Raw genomic sequence first — 16,740 nt, 5'->3', positions numbered from 1 at the left:
GGTTGTTAAGGGGTTAGCAGCAAGGTAGCAGTCAGTTGTTAAGCAGGTTAGCAGCAAGGTAGCAGTCGGTTGTTAAGCAGGTTAGCAGCAAGGTAGCAGTCAGTTGTTAAGGCGGGTTAGCAGTCGTTGTTAGCAGTTAGATCGGTTTGTTAAGCGGGTTAGAAGCAAGGTAGAAGTCAGTTGTTAAGCGGGTTAGCAGCAAGTAGCAGTCGGTTGTTAAGCGGGTTAGCAGCAAGGTAGGAGTCGGTTGTTAAGCAGGTTAGCAGCAAGGTAGCAGTCGGTTGTTAAGCAGGTTAGCAGCAAGGTAGCAGTCGGTTGTTAAGCAGGTTAGCAGCAAGTAGCAGTCGGTTGTTAAGCAGGTTAGCAGCAAGGTAGCAGTCGGTTGTTAAGCAGGTTAGCAGCAAGGTAGCAGTCGGGTTGTTAAGCAGGTTAGCAGCAAGGTAGCAGTCGGTTGTTAAGCAGGTTAGCAGCAAGTTAGCAGTCGGTTTGTTAAGCGGTTAGCAAAGGTAGCAGTCGGTTGTTAACAGGTTAGCACAGAGGGTAGCAGTCAGTTGTTTAAGCAGGTTTTAGCAGCAAGGTAGCAGTCGGTTGTTAAGCAAGGTTAGCAGCAAGGTAGCAGTCGGTTTAAGCGGGTTAAGCAGTCGGTGTTAAGACAGGTACAGCGTGAGCAGGTTAGAGCAAGTAGCAGTGGTTGTTAAGCGGGTTAGAAGCAAGGTAGCAGTCGGTTGTTAAGCGGGTTAGCAGCAAGGTAGCAGTCGTTGTTAAGCGGGTTTAGAAGCAAGGTAGCAGTCAAGTAGCTTAGCAGTTGTGTTAAGCGGTTAGCAGCAGTAGCAGTCAGTTTGTTAAGCAGGTTAGCAGCAAGGTAGCAGTCGGTTGTTAAGGGTTAGCAGCGGTTGTTAAGGCGGGTTAGCAGGTCGGTTGTTAAGCGGGTTAGCAGTCGGTTGTGTAAGCGGGTTAGCAGTCGGTTGTTAAGCGGGTTAGCAGTCGGTGTTAAGCGGGTTAGCAGTCGGTTGTTAAGCGGGTTAGCAGTCGGTTGTTAAGCGGTTAGCAGTCGGTTGTTTAAGCGGTTAGAGTCGTTGTTAAGCGGTTAGCAGTCGGTTGTTAAGCAAGGTTAGCAGTCGTTGTTAAGCAGGTTAGCAGTCAGGGTTGTTAAGCAGGTTAGCAGTCGGTTGTTAAGCAGGTTAGCAGTCGGTTGTTAAGCAGTTAGCAGTCGGTTGTTAAGCAGGTTAGCAGTCGTTGTTTAAGCAGGTTAGCAGTCTGGTGTTGTTAAGCAGGTTAAGCATCGGGTTTTAAGCAGGTTGCAGTCGGTTGTTAAGCAGGTAGCAGGTCCGGTTGTTAAGCAGGTTAGCAGTCGGTGTTAAGGCAGGTTAGCAGTCGGTTGTTAAGCAAGGTTAGCAGTCGGTTGTTAAGCAGGTTAGCAGTCGGTTGTTAAGCAGGTTAGCAGTCGTTGTTAAGCATGGTGGCAGTCGGTTGTTAAGCAGTTAGCAGTCGGTTGTTAAGCAGGTTGGCAGTCGGTTGTTAAGCGGGTTAGCAGTCGTTGTTAAGCAGGTTAGCAGTCGGTTGTCACCGTTTTCCTCACCTCTGTTTGTGTGTGAAATTGTGACTGTTTGAACAAGTTCACTTATTGCAATTACGTGGTAAAAACAGAGACACTGGTTCTATGTTCCATTTCCCTTTTAACAGTCCATTTTTCAACCTGATGTGCTAGGACCTACGCTGCTGAGGCCCAGTTAACCTTCCCGATTCAGATCTATCCGTTCATGTACGTTCAAGTCTTTATAAACGGAATACTCACCCCCCTCACTCTCGCCCTCTGCTGTGGTATAATGAGCCAATGTGGAACTGGCTCTGCCTCCAGCTGCCTGCTGGGAAACCAAGCCCCTCTCTCTTCATTCTGTTCTCCATGGCAGCATGCTTGTGAGCTGCCCGCTGTCGCTGATTGGCTGGGACTCGCGGGGACAACGCTAGCCTCTTCCTCTATTCCGGTGATGTCATCTTTCAGTTGTAGTAACCGAGACATTCCCTGCTCCTCTGATTCTGTTASATCAGCATTCTCACAATATTCCTCCAGTATTTTACGACGCAATGAGCATCGACTCTCTCCTTTGACTTCAGACCCATCTTTGACACATATTCCACACCGCTCACATAGAMAACGTAAATTATCCTCAGTTAAAGTCCATAAACTCAGTGCTATGTCATCCAACAACGTTTCCCTCTCTGGACTCATTTTTTCCTATTCAAGTGGTAAACAAGACAATAGTCAGTTTGGTAAATGATGACTTGCCAGCTGGATACTCTTGAAATTTCTCACAAACCCTAATTAGCAACGAGCACTCAGCGGGCAGGCGGCCCGCCAAAGCGATTCTGGCGCGTTTAGATGCAAATCAACTCGCCAGAGATAGAAAAACTTGTCTTCTCTAGCTTMTCTTCTGCGCCTGTGCTGACATGAAGATCAGACCGAGTGCTGCTTCCAGCATCAAAGGAGATGAGCAGGATGAGTATGTCCCGCTGTCCTTAAAATTAGAACACACAAAAKGAAAACTCAATGTAAGCCAACTCTGAGTTTATAAAAAAGGTAGTCAGTACACTCAAACATGAACTATTATTATACTGATTAGCAACATGTTAGAACGAGGTAATCGTCTCCTACAATTTTTTTTATTCTGCTACCCCTCGGACCCATTCCACCCCTCGGAGCCATTCAATGTTGGGTTGGAAAAGGTACATTCTAATGTGTACCACCAGTCAGACTTTACAAATGGGGAAATTAAATGCATCTAATTTTTCACCATACCCAGACCTCTCAGCAGGCAGGCGCCCCTCCAAAGTGATTCTGGCGACAGCAGACTTGCTCATACTGGCGGGGCGCCCACTTTCAAATGCAAATCAACCCGCCAGAGATAGAAATCACTTCATAAAGTCATCTCATTTTCACCANAGAAATCACTTCATAAAGTCATCTCATTTTCACCATAGTCTAGGTTGATAGGCCGTCTAGGTTGATATTAGGGGTGCACAATATATCGGTGAACATATCGGAAATCGGACGATAATAGCTACAAATGCCATCGGCCCGATGTCTAGATCAACGCCGATGTGCAAAACCGATGTCAAAGCTGACGTGCATACCTATATAACGTAGGTACCTGACGTAACGACACCACGTAAATTTTTCCGCTACACGTGCAACACAGCATTCCTAACCTAGCCCACAATGTCTGCTGTGTAGATCGAGCAGTCAACAAGTCCAGCAGTCATTTGAAAGAGTATGAACATTTCAGCGAGACAAGTCAAAAGGCAAAATCCATAAAAAACGCCAAGATAATGGAATTCATTGCCCTTGACAATCAATCGTTCTCTGTCGTGATGTTGGCTTTCACCGACTGGTCGAGGACCGGTACACACAAACAATTTCCGGAGATTTTCCATGGGAAGTTAACTTCTCTAGGGTAGGGGGCAGCATTTGGAATTTTGGATGAAAAGCATGCCCAAATTAAACTGCCTGCTTCTCGGGCCCAGAAGATATGATATGCATATAACTGATAGATTTGGATAGAAAACTCTAAAGTTTACAAAACTGTTAAAATAGTGTGAGTATAACAGAACTGATTTGGCGGGCAAAAACCTGAGAAAAATCCAGTCGGGAAGTAGTTATTTTTTTGGTTTTGTAGTTTTCTATTCAATGCCATTACAGTATCCATTGACTTAGGATTCAAATTGCAGTTCCTATGCCTTCCACTAGATGTCAACAGTCTTTAGAAATTGTTTCAGGCTTGTATTCTGAAACATTTTCATGCGCGCTACCGAGTGCCTTTCTTGTTTACCTTTTAAAATTGACTACGTTATTGTCCGGTTGAAATATTATCGATTATTTAGGCTAAAAACAACTTGAGGATTGAATATAAACATCGTTTGAAATGTTTCTATGAACTTTACGGATACAATTTGGATTTTTTGTCTGCCTGTTTTGACTGCGTTTGAGCCTGTGGATTACTGAAGAAAACGCAAAGAAAACTGAGGTTTTTGGATATAAAGAGACTTTATCGAACAAAAGGAACATTTATTGAGTAAATGAATGTCTGCTGAGTGCAACCATATGAAGATCATCAAAGGTAAGGGATTAATTTTATCTCTATTTCTGACTTGTGTAACTCTTCTACTTGGCTGGTTACTGTTTGTAATGATTTGTCTGCTGGGCTATGTTCTCAAATAATCGTAAGGTATTCTTTCGCCGCAAAGCATTTTTAAATTTTTTATTTTAAATCTGACAGCGTGGTTGGATTCACAAGAAGTTAATCTTTAAATCTATGTAAAATCTGTTTTGTTTTCTGAATTTTTATAATGAGTACTTCTGTATTTGAATTTGGCGCCCTGCAGTTTCACTGGCTGTTGAAGAGGTGGGACGCTAACGTCTCACGTACCCAGGAGAGGTTAAGCCCTGGAATTTGGGGAATTCTACTTAAATTCATCCTAAAAGTTAGCTTATAACAGTGAACCATTTTTTGTGTGATACACATAAGGCAATTCTAGGTCTTGCGGCATATTTTGGTTAAACTATCCCCAATTCAATGGAATTGCAACCCTTTGCATGCACAGTGCACTCTTAGATCACATTCTTCCATCACATGTACAGCTGATTCTCAAGATCTTGCACACTAATGAGATGCTATTGAGCCCACACTACTACACTGTCTGAGCCAAGGACTAGATGCTTTCTGGTACATTTTGATTACAATATAGGGNCTTGCACACTAATGAGATGCTATTGAGCCCACACTACTACACTGTCTGAGCCAAGGACTAGATGCTTTCTGGTACATTTTGATTACAATATAGGGTGGGATTAAATATATTTTATATGACGCATGATTTTTTGCTAACTAGTAAATAGTAGCGTACAGCGAAGTGTGTTTAAATCATTTCTAACTTGTTAACAATTTCTGCTAGTTAGCTTTTAGTTTGCTTGAGCCTGCTAACTGAGTGTTAATTCACCTGTTTCCCTACATGTTTCATTTAAAACATTTATCTTAAAAAAGGAGTTGTTTATTAATCTAACTGCTTAACTATTTCTGTACATGGAAATMTATTTATTTATTCTAAAACGGGATAATGCCAAGGGCACCATCTGATGTGTGGAGACATGTCACTGCAGCTAATGTAGAAGGAAAAGCTGTGTAAATTTGCAAATACTGTAACAAATCATGTTTGAAGAACGCAACAAATATGCAGAATCATCTGACCAAATGCACAAAGTTCCGCCCACGACAAGCAACCTCTGACCCTCTACTTCTATTCGAGGTGAAAATGATGAATCGGACACTTTATCGATAGCAACAGCTCATGGTCCTCCTGGAATCAGAAGTTTTGACTCAATGGAGGAAAGTAGTCAGAGAAATGCTGATGAATGTCTTGCTCGAGCTGTGTATTGATGCTCTGTGAGCACCTCTGATGCTCACAGGCAATGTGTATTGATGCTCTGTGAGCACCTCTGATGCTCACAGGCAATGTGTATCGGAAGAGATTTCTGAATGTTCTTCACCCAGCATACACCCCTCCAACCAGACATGCTCTATCTACTCATTTGCTGGATGCAGAGTTCAAGTGAAGGTCAAGAAAATCATAGAGAAAGCAGACGGTATTGCAATCATCTCTGATGGGTGGTCAAATGTTTGTGGGCAAGGAATAATTAACTACATCATCTCCACCACTCAACCAGTATTCTACAAGAGCACAGACAAGGGACAACAGACACACCAGTCTCTACATTGCAGATGAGCTGAAGGCAGTCATCAATGACCTTGGACCACAGAAGGAATTTGCACCGGTGACAGAATGCTGCGAACTTGAAGGCTGCTTGGTCTAAAGTGGAGGAGTCCTACCCTCACATCACACCCCTTGGCTGTGCTGCTCATATATTGAATCTGCTCTTCAAGGACATGACACTGAAAACAATGGATACACTCTACAAGAGAGCCAAGGAAATGGTTAGGTATGTGAAGGGTCATCAAGTTATAGCAGCAATCTACCTCACCAAGCAAAGTGAGAAGAATAAGAGCACCACATTGAAGCTGCCCAGCAACACCCGTTGGGGTGGTGTTGTCATAATGTTTGACAGTCTCCTGGAGGGGAAGGAGTCTCTCCAAGAAATGGCCATATCACAGTCTGTCGATATGGACAGCCCCATCGAGGATCCTCCTGGATGATGTATTTTGGGAGAGAGTGGTAAGCAGCCTGAAACTCCTAAAACCTATTGCAGTAGCCATTGCACAGATTGAGGAAGACAATGCCATCCTGTCTGATGTTCAGACTCTGCTTGCAGATGTAAGAGAAGAAATCCATACTGCCCTGCCCACTTCATTGTTGCTCCAAGCAGAGGAAACTGCAYTTCTGAAATACATCAAAAAGCGTGAAGACTTCTTCCTGAAGCCCATACACGCCGCAGCGTACATGTTGGACCCCAAGTATGCTGGCAAGGGCATCCTGTCTGGTGCAGAGATGAACAAGGCCTATGGTGTCATCACTACCGTGTCTCGCCACCTTGGCCTGGATGAGGGCAAGGTTCTTGGCAGTCTGGCGAAGTACACTTCCAAGCCAGGGCTTTGGGATGGAGATATATGTTGGCAGGACTGCCATGTTACCTCACCAGCCACCTGGTGGAAGGGACTTTGTGAATCTGAGGCTCTTTCCCCTGTTGCCTCCATCATCCTCCAAATCCCACCAACATCAGCCGCCTCAGAGCGCAACTGGTCCATGTTTGGGAACACGCACACCAAAGCACGCAACAGGCTGACCAATACAAGGGTTGAAAAATTGGTGCCCATCTGGGCAAATTTGAGGCTTTTTGAGCCTGATAACGAGCCATCCTCAACAAGGTTGGAAAGTGACAGTGAAGATGAGGCCTCAGAGTCTGATGTTCAAGAGGTGGACGTTGAGGAGGTCCAGGGAGAAGACATGGAAGCCTGAGAGGAAGACAACCAAAGCTTTAGTTTCTAGACTATCATTTTACAGATGTTGAAAATGTTTATGGGAGATGCGATAGATCATTGGGGATGATTCAATATTCCCTTTCGTTGTTCAGTGAAATCATGTGAAGAGTTAACTCATTTAATTAAAGTTCAATGCGTAACTAAATCGTTTTTCCCTTTTCTATTTAATAATTTGCCAATTATGTCTACTTATGACAAGGTAAAAGGTTTATGTTTGTCTCCATATGTTATGGTAAATATATCCAGAGCAAAAAACATGACATTTTAATGGTATTAATATTAATTTGCAAACATTTCCTTTAAATCCAATATATTCCCACGGACATTTTCCCCGAAATGTGCAACTCTAATACCAACTGCACTACTTTTCAGATGTTGCCCTACCGACGTTACACAGTAATAGCGTCACTGCTAATAGCCTCACGACTGACATTTCAACGAGCAATATCAGCCCCATTGAGCATGCTGAGTGTGACAGCACAGTGGGTCGTCGAGGACTTCGTACTGAGGTAAGTCGTATTGCATGCTCATGAATATGCTGGTTGTCATACAGCTGCTGCTATTTCAGTGGCATTTGAGAACATGAACACACTAGCTAGCTCCATTCCAACAACTGACTGGAGAAATAAGCTCATCAACTGCGTCTGCAGCAGACCTTTGTCATGGCACTGAAATGCCTGCTCAACAAAACTGCCCACAGGCTGTGAACAAGCGATTCGGTGACATTCTCCCTTCACCGTGTCGCCACCATGCTCGACGCTAGGTACAAGTACTTCTACTTCGATGCAGACAAGAAACCGGTTTTACGTGAAATGTTACATTCACAGCTGGACAAGATGGAAACGAACACAGTGACAGTGCACACCGAGGAAGAGATGCCACATACAGAGCTGAAACTTCACTGTTTGACATGATGAAATCCTGGTTGAGAATGAAACGACTGAACAAATTAACAACAAAACACAGCAAATAAGTGAAAGAAATGGGTTTTGATTATGTTTTACTGGTAATGGGGACATACGTAAATGCCAACAAAATAACTTTTTGGTCAGTATGATTGTAACCTTTATTTAACTAGGCAAGTCAGTTAAGAACACATTCTTATTTACAATGAGGGCCTACCCCGGCCAAACCCAGACGACGCTGGGCCAATTGGGAGTCCCATAGGGTGGCACATAAACACAGAAGGATGTGATACTGCCTGGATTCGAACCAGGGACTGTAGTGACACCTCTTGCACTGAGATGCAGTGCCTTAGACCGCAGTGTCCATGTGTGTGTTAAATAGTTAACTGTACTAGAAGGCTTAAAGAGGCAGCTAAAATGGTAAATATCGGTCTCTTTTTTGTTTTGGCAAGGAAAATATTGGATATTGGCCAAAAATGTCATCATTAGTTGAGAGACCCATTTAGGTTGATAAATAGGATGTCTGTCTAGATGTATAACATTAGCCCACCTACTATAGACATAGTTCGAACCCCGTGTCCGTCTGCCTGTTCGGAAACGCTTTTCCCACTTTGTAGTCTGTGGCATCGCCGACCGGTGGCCAGGAAAGAATTACATCCAATTGTTAGAAGCTAAATCAAAACATGGATGTCAATTTTGGCTTGCACACGCTCCGTTCAACTGCTTGTCTGCTTCCTGTCTGCAGTGGTATGATGCATGAGCGGTGTTCAGTACGAAACAAAGTACGGCAGCGTTCAATTGAACGGAAACTGTGGTGTTCTTAACGGCCATTTCAAAACGAGGGGTTTGGGTCGTGGGACGCTGTCAGCATGGCCGCTGTCCTTTAAATACGTCACTGCCTGCTTCAAGCCACATCCCACCACACCCACCAAATGTACCTCCGTCTGTTCAAGAATGTTTTGGGGAAATATGTCGTTCTGTACATGAAACGTAGCTAGGACAGGTGCGTGCGGAACACAGGCGAGCGCGGAACACAGGCGAGCGCGGAACACAGGCGAGCGCGGAACACAGGCGAGTGCGGAACACAGGCGAGTGCGGAACACAGGCGAGTGCGGAACACAGGCGAGTGCGGAACACAGGCGAGTGCGGAACACAGGCGCGTGTGTGCGCAAAGTGAGAAGACAACACAGAACCCATGTTTGTTTTTGTTTTTTGGAGGGGTGGGGGGGGTGATATAATCTAATAAATTCGATTTAATTATTTTTTGGGCACTGCTCGGCGACGCAAACAACCTCTTCATCAAAACCGTCTACTGATTATGGATATACAGTCAGACATTTGAAAAGTGTTGCCAAACAGGCAGAGGCATGGGTCAGCAAAGAGCTGGCACGGTGGGTGTAGGCTATAAAACTAGACACAGAAACCAGGCAACCTAGACCACAGCTACAGTGTAAACTACTCCACGATACGAGTGAGTTTAGTGACGAGGCAATGAGTTTTGGCAGAGTGTCGCCTAACTCCAACCACAGACAATTTCACCCTTAAGAGAGAGACTAAACTAACCAATTCTGCATATGCTTTTCTTTTGCACATTAAGAAAAATTTGACTTCAGTCTTAGGGGTGTGGTCTACAGCAATATAGAGTGGGAAAGCGGCCGTGCGTTTGGACAATTAATAGACACTGCAGTAAATAAAACACTTTGTAGTCTTGTCCAGAACCGGACTCTACACAGACTTCAGCTCATTAGAAAGCATTCGCCAAAAATTACAATCGAATGGCTGTCCGCAAACATGTACATTTCACAGGAGTCCCTCTTACATTTCTGAACTTTACAGTCCTGTTGATCAAACCACCATGATTAGGTAAGCTCCCTCTCCCTCAGTTATGCACAACAAGAAACTCTTAGCCAGAGAGAGATGAGCTAACATGGGAACAGGGAACAGTAACAGTAGATAAACCCTCAAACTTTTTCTTCTTGTAGTTGGCTGACACAAATTGCACTGATAAACGATGGGGAAATAGTAGCCRGCTTTGCATTTCTGCAGCTTGCCTGCCAATGCTTTTCCCAACTGAAACAGTCCACCCCGAATGGCTGGAGGAAGCAAGCAATGCACAAGGCCAGCTGTGATTTACAACCTAACAGCAATATTTGTTGGACTACCAAGAAARATATTGGTGAATTATTTTAATCATGKATTGAAMCTATTCTGCCAACAAGGCKAGTTTATACCTGGTCTAACTACATGTCTGTTCTCTGTAGACCAGGGTTCCCCAACTGGCAGACTGCTGGACAAATCGCCCCCCATGATTAGATTATTATTTTTACATGTTTATTGTTGAACAAACTACTAAAATCACCAACATATTAGCTCCATGTGACTTTAATTTTGGAAATCTGTTSCAAAGTATTCCCGCGCATAATAGATATTTGATCGATCATATACAAATGTAATAAGCAAGGTTTGAAATGATTGTTTTAGTCAAATATMATCTGTTTTGCCTTATTGTGGTCAATTTGCAGTTTGCTAATTATATTCCGGCCCCCTGACKAGCCGCTCKAGAACAAATTGTCCAGCAGCTGAWTCTAGTTGATGKTCCCCCGCTGTAGACAATTACAATGTACAAGTGATGCTCAAAACAACYTTTAACATACTCAGGTGGAAAGTCAGATTGTCGCTGCAACGGAGTTCCCTTGTCGCAGAGACAGTTAAAAAAGTTTAAATCTCTGGACTTTCGCAACGTCCGTTGTGGTTAACGGACTGCCACCACAACCAGACCAAATGTTCCTGTGACAAGATGCAGGAGTTCTACAATTCTCAGAAAGATAATTTCTTAACTAATTTTCTGTAAGCTCACCATTACCTTGTAAATACATTTTGTTGTGGGTTTATTTCCACTAATAAATAGAAAMTAGCTAAAGATTGTCAGCTATATTATTTGTATTTTATTCTGTTTTATTATTAGACTACTATAAAATAAGTGTGTTGACTGATCAGGTAAAAGTACATCTTCTGTTTAATGAACAAAATAACTATTGATTTTATGTTCATGGCACAGCCAGACCAGAGACTGAATTATATCATGGATTTCTTTATGGATAGGGAATATTCAATGGATTTATTAAACAGAGGTCTACCTGGGATTGGCCCATGTCTGCTCTCACTTCTAAACTTACCAGCATGTGCACGGGAGGTAATAAAAGCTTTAGGGCCTATCCTGGCAACAATGGGACTATGAATTGGGTTCTTAAAAACGGCCTGATTTTTTTTTTTTTTTTACAGGCAACATTTCATAAAGTCATTTTGTAAAGGGTATATGATAACATCAATTAATTACAGATTTCTTGATTTTTTTTCCAAAGGGTGTTTTAGTCATAATTTTACATCTAGCTACAGTGCAGTATTTCTCAAGTTCAAAAATGTACAATGTGTTGTCCAGGGGTGTACAGCGTGACCGTTTTAATTGCATATACGSCAAAATATTTTGCTATGCGARCTGGAATTTTTTTATATACAAAATTAAGGCTTCTAGCTTTATTATCTGAAATATTTTCCATTGTGCTCCTAAATGTCTTTGTGTGCCCCTACATTTTTCAACTTTAGTGCACATGTGGTCCTTAAAAAGTGAGAGTAGAGCCCCATTGTCTGGGTAACTGTCTTTGTTCTGCGGTAGGATTGGATATCACGCAATCCGCAGCTGTGTATCCCCTATTAGTGGGCATTGTTGAAATCAAAACCCAACCCTCAACTAAGTCCTGATGACCTCTCGTACTCAAATATCAGTTTTGGAAGATACTGACTTTATGACCAAAATTAACCCTACTTGCACTTTCAAGTGAATTTTGGCAGTGGAATAAATGTTTCCTACTAATATCGATGTCACATATGCTGTTTTCAACAAGAGAAGTAGGTTCTCAAGTTCAGTTCTGCTTTAATGACAGTGATCCATTTTCTTCCAGTGGGTGAGGCCGTTTAGGGAGTGGTATCTCTTCAACAAATTAACACCCTGTAAGGAACATTTGCTATTGCCTCAAATATAGCCTAGTATATAAAAATCTATGACAAAAATGTAAGCTATTACAGGGCATAATGAATAAATCACGTACATAAATCTTCTTAAAACTAAATGATTTGGTGTATCACTGTGTGTCATCTTCAAATGATTTTAAATTCATTGTGTCCACATGTGTGGTTGTATGTCTTGAAATGGGCAWATAAATCAAAATCACAACAAAAACAGCTTGCAGCAGTTAGCTGAAAGGTGGCAGGCAGAGTTTGATATGGAGAGAACTACCTTACTATTGTGTTACAAATTAACCTAGCTTTGGGAAACAACGGGAGTCTGTATTGGTTGGACCCCCTGAGTTGTGCATCGTTCTGGTGGCTGGCGATGGAAAATAAACTACCACAATATAGCCGGCTTCACCAAAATAACATTTCCTTTCAACAAAGGCTTATGTATAATCTCTAGGAACTCTACTTACCGTATGTAAAGTGAAATGTCTCCCTATCAAATAAACCTCAATCCAACTTTTGTCCGAKCCGCACCAGAGGACTGCCATGAAATCTACCACTGTCGACACAGCAGGAATATGGTGCAGTTTAGACAAAAGTTAGATTCAGAATATTTGATAGTGAGGGTCACATTTCACTTTAGGTCTGGTAGAGCTGGAGATTATACATATGCCTTTGTGGACTGGAAAGTTTTGGTTGTTGGGTGAAGCTGGCTATATTGTGGTAGGGTTATTTTCAGGGAGTCAAACCAATACACAGACGGCCCATGTGTCACAAAGTTCAACTTAACCCATGGCTAAATGGTTTACATAGGGCTTATTGCGGTTCTCTGGGTGGTGGTTCCCCGCCAGACACAAATCACTTCTTAAAGGAAAAGGAATGTATAGCCTTGGGCGTAGGGAAGGAGACAACAAATAGCAAGCGGGAGGCCTTTTTTTTTTGCATACTGGGATCGAGTCGGTAACTTGATACTATGTACCTTTGTTTGTCCTGCGATAAGGCGTCATTTTCTTTGGGTGCTGCAATCCGTCGCTTAAAAAATTACTCCATTCGATGTGACGACTGACGACTGTAAAGTAGAGTATACGACACTCTGCCAAAACTCATCGCTACGCCACTGAACTACATATCATGGAGTTGAGAATTATGTTAGGGTGTATACCTTTACAGCATCATTTTAACAATAGGCCTATGTCATAATTTGAAGCTACATCATTTTGTTAAGACAACAATGTCTTCACATTTATACAAAAAGTAAAACAATGTACGTCCCCCATTTTGTTCACAAGACATGCTAACGTTAGCTAACTACTCGCTAGCGTGCATCATATTCATACCGAATAAACACATCTATAGTAAAGTTTTGCACAAAACTGTATATAGCTAGTTGAACTCACCATAATAACGTTTTAAGCATGTATGAATCTTAAATCAGTCGAACTCGTGGAAATGCCCTCATTGCCATGCTCAAATTTGAACTGATCGCAAGCAAATACTCATTTCCGGTAGCTGCTGCTTCTTCTTCTTTAGAAAGAAATTAAAGAGTACCTCTTCTTCTATCCCTGGTATATTGGCGATCACACAATGGACTGTGCATCCCGCCACATACTATGCGGGTCGGAAACAGGATTCCCACAAAAAACTGAACTTCCAAAAAACTACAAAAATTAAATAAATAAATCGAACAGCTTTTCTGTTAAAAATAAATCTATAAAACTGTTCTGATCCCTACACATGCTCAAGGGGACCATGGGGGGGGGGGGGGTCTTCCAGCACCAGTACCCCTTGCAAGTCTTTCGATGTAAAATCCTTGAGTCCCAAAAACTTTTCTGCTGCAGCCACAATACTGTCTAGTTTCTTCGAGTTCTTTGAGGCTTGTGCGTACAGTTTATAACCGTGACAATGAACGCAACAAAATCCATATTTTTAATATCAGGATGTGTACAGTAGATGGCGCTATATCCCCACGGATGGTGTGGGCCTCAATCAGAAGAGTAAGGAACATTCATTACTTTGGAGCGTTCTAAAAAGTGAACGAAAAATTATTAATTAAATAATTGATAAACCTGAACCTTGTGTGATGGACGTGCGTCATTAGCAAGCAGTGTGTCTGAAGGAGATTGTACTGCGAGATGTGTTATAATAATATAATTGGTGCTTTTTTAGATTGCAATGTAGTGGCGCAGTGGTCTKTGGCACTACATCTCAGTGCAAGATGTGTCACTACAGGCGACTCCAGGAACTTGGGATCATGATCCCCACCACAAATACAGTCATCCTTTTATAGTATACTCTGTTCGTCTACACACTTGAAACATGGTCAAATCCTTTACAATTCTTACACTGCAGTGGTCTGGGGACGAAAGCTCTTACGATGTATCTTACATAACTGTAGTGTCTTAGCTCGTATTACTTATTTATATAATAAGAAAGACTCCGAATGCAAAGAAATGAACTGGAGCTTCACATTTACTCAAACGAGTTGGTAGCAGAATAACATAGAAGAACACTGCGCATGACCAAGGGTGCGCCATTCTTAAAGGGGACATCAGCAATTAACAGAACATAACAATAACCAAGCTTTACATGCGTAYGTATTTGCTCTTTATCAAAAAACAACATTCACCCAGCGGGTCAGACCCTGTGCACCAACCACACCAGGAATTATTTTCAGGTATTCAACCTGAACATCCGTCGTCACCCCTGAGATGACTCCTTTGCTCTACTCCGAAGTTCAAAACACAAAACTTCTGTTGTCCAGATTCTTTTGAGGCCCACTGCAATCTTCCTCTGCTCTTCAGAAATACAATCAGAATAAGACCACTCTAACAGACTCCACTTTTCCAAGCGCATACTTCACAATTTTCGACGCCTCATCCTTARTCAAGAAACGCATCCCAACAAGAAGCGATTCATTATCGTTTACAGTCCAGTTTTAGACAATTTCCTTTTTTTTTGTCTCTTCAGTTTCCGTTACTCTACTGTGTCCATTCAAAACATTCGCTGCCTAATTCGAACTCAGCATCCACTTCTGCCATCTTCCTCTCCACTGAAAAGATCTGAGTACTTCTTCTTTCTTTGAGGTTTTATGGCAGACTACACCCATTGGTGTATTGCCGCCACCTACTCTACGGGTTACTGAAACAAAACAAACAATAATATATTCCATTGCTGGAAGGGTAGGGGGGGGGATAATGCAAAATATACAAATAAATCAATAAATCAAACAACCATCCCACTTCAGTCACATTCAAATCCCATCTTTACACAGGCTCGTCTGCCTGTGAGGAGGAAGCATTCATCAACAGAATTCCTGAGTCTCAAAAAACGCTCAGCAGCACTCACGATGATGCTTATTTTCTCAGATTCTCTCCGTTTGCACGCGGCGCAGTTGATAACCAAAGTAATAAACACAACAAAGTCCACCTTAACATGCAACACGTCAGGATCCATCTGTTGACAAGGAATATGATCTTGTGTCTCCACTACCATTACTTCTTCAACTTCCCTCCTTTCTTCCACTCTTCTCAACGTCTCCTAACAGGACACTTCAGAAATTCGGGTGCATGTTCACCACCACAATTTTCGGCATTTAGGCTCAGCTGGCGTATGATACTCCTCCCGCCTACATACACATGGCACATGACTTTTTCCAAATGTTGTTACATTCCAGCCTTATTTTAAAATGGATTAAATAGATWWAAAAAAATCCCCTCAATCTACACACAATACCCCATAATGACCAAGCAAAAACAGGATTTTAGAACATTTCGGCACATTTATTTACAAAATAAAGTGAAATATCACATTTACGTAAGTATTCAGACCCTTTACTCAGTACTTTGTTTAAGCACCTTTGGCAGCGATTACAGCCTCAGTCTTCTTCGGTATGACGCTACAAGCTTGGCACACCTGTATTTTGGGAGTTTCTGCCATTCTTCTCTGCAGATCCTCTCCAGCTCTGTCAGGTTGGATGGGAGCGTCGCTGCACAGTTATTTTCAGGTCTCTCCAGAGATGTTTGATCGGGTTCAAGTCCAGGCTCTGTCTGGGCCACTCCAGGAAGTTCAGAGACTTGTCCCGAAGCCACTCCTGTGTTGTCTTGGCTCTGTACTAATGGTCGTTGTCCTGTTTGAAGGTGAACCTTCATCCCAGTCTGTGGTCCTGAGCGCTCTGGAGCAGGTTTTTCATCAAAGATTTCTCTGTACTTCAGAGTTCAAGTAACAGACACATCTCAAAATCAACTGTTCAGAGGAGACTGTGTGAATCAGGCCTTCATGGTCAAATTGATGCAAAGAAACCACTACTAAAGTACACCAAAAACAAGAAGAGACTTGCTTGGGCCAAGAAACATGATCACATTTCTATTTAACCAGGCAAGTCAGTTAAGAACAAATTCTTATTTACAATGACTGCCTAGGAACTGCCTTGTTCAGGGGCATAATGACACTTTTTTTTACCTAGGCAGCTCAGGGATTCGATCTAGCAACCTGTCGGTTACTGTCCCAACGCTCTAACAACTAGGCTACCTGCCACCCCATATACATATGTTTTGTATGAAATGAGGTGAAATTTAGAAGTAGCCCAAAAACGTGTTTAATCACCTCTGTCTAAGATATCCGAAGGTCAACAGACCAATTAGTGCAAAATTGGGCTACCTGTGTAAACACAGCCTTAGAGAACTTGATGGTTAGGAATACTCTGGCTAAAGTCACTCCTTTTTATGTGTAAACAAAATATTTATTGTTTAGATTGAGGACTTCACACTTTCGAATGAGAATAATCCAGTATCACATGTTGTTATAAATAAAATGACCACAACCTGAGTAAGTAT

Source organism: Salvelinus sp. IW2-2015, linkage group LG1, assembly GCF_002910315.2.
Source record: "Salvelinus sp. IW2-2015 linkage group LG1, ASM291031v2, whole genome shotgun sequence".
NCBI classification, from domain to species: domain Eukaryota; kingdom Metazoa; phylum Chordata; class Actinopteri; order Salmoniformes; family Salmonidae; genus Salvelinus; species Salvelinus sp. IW2-2015.
Note: the sequence above shows the minus strand (reverse complement) of the source record.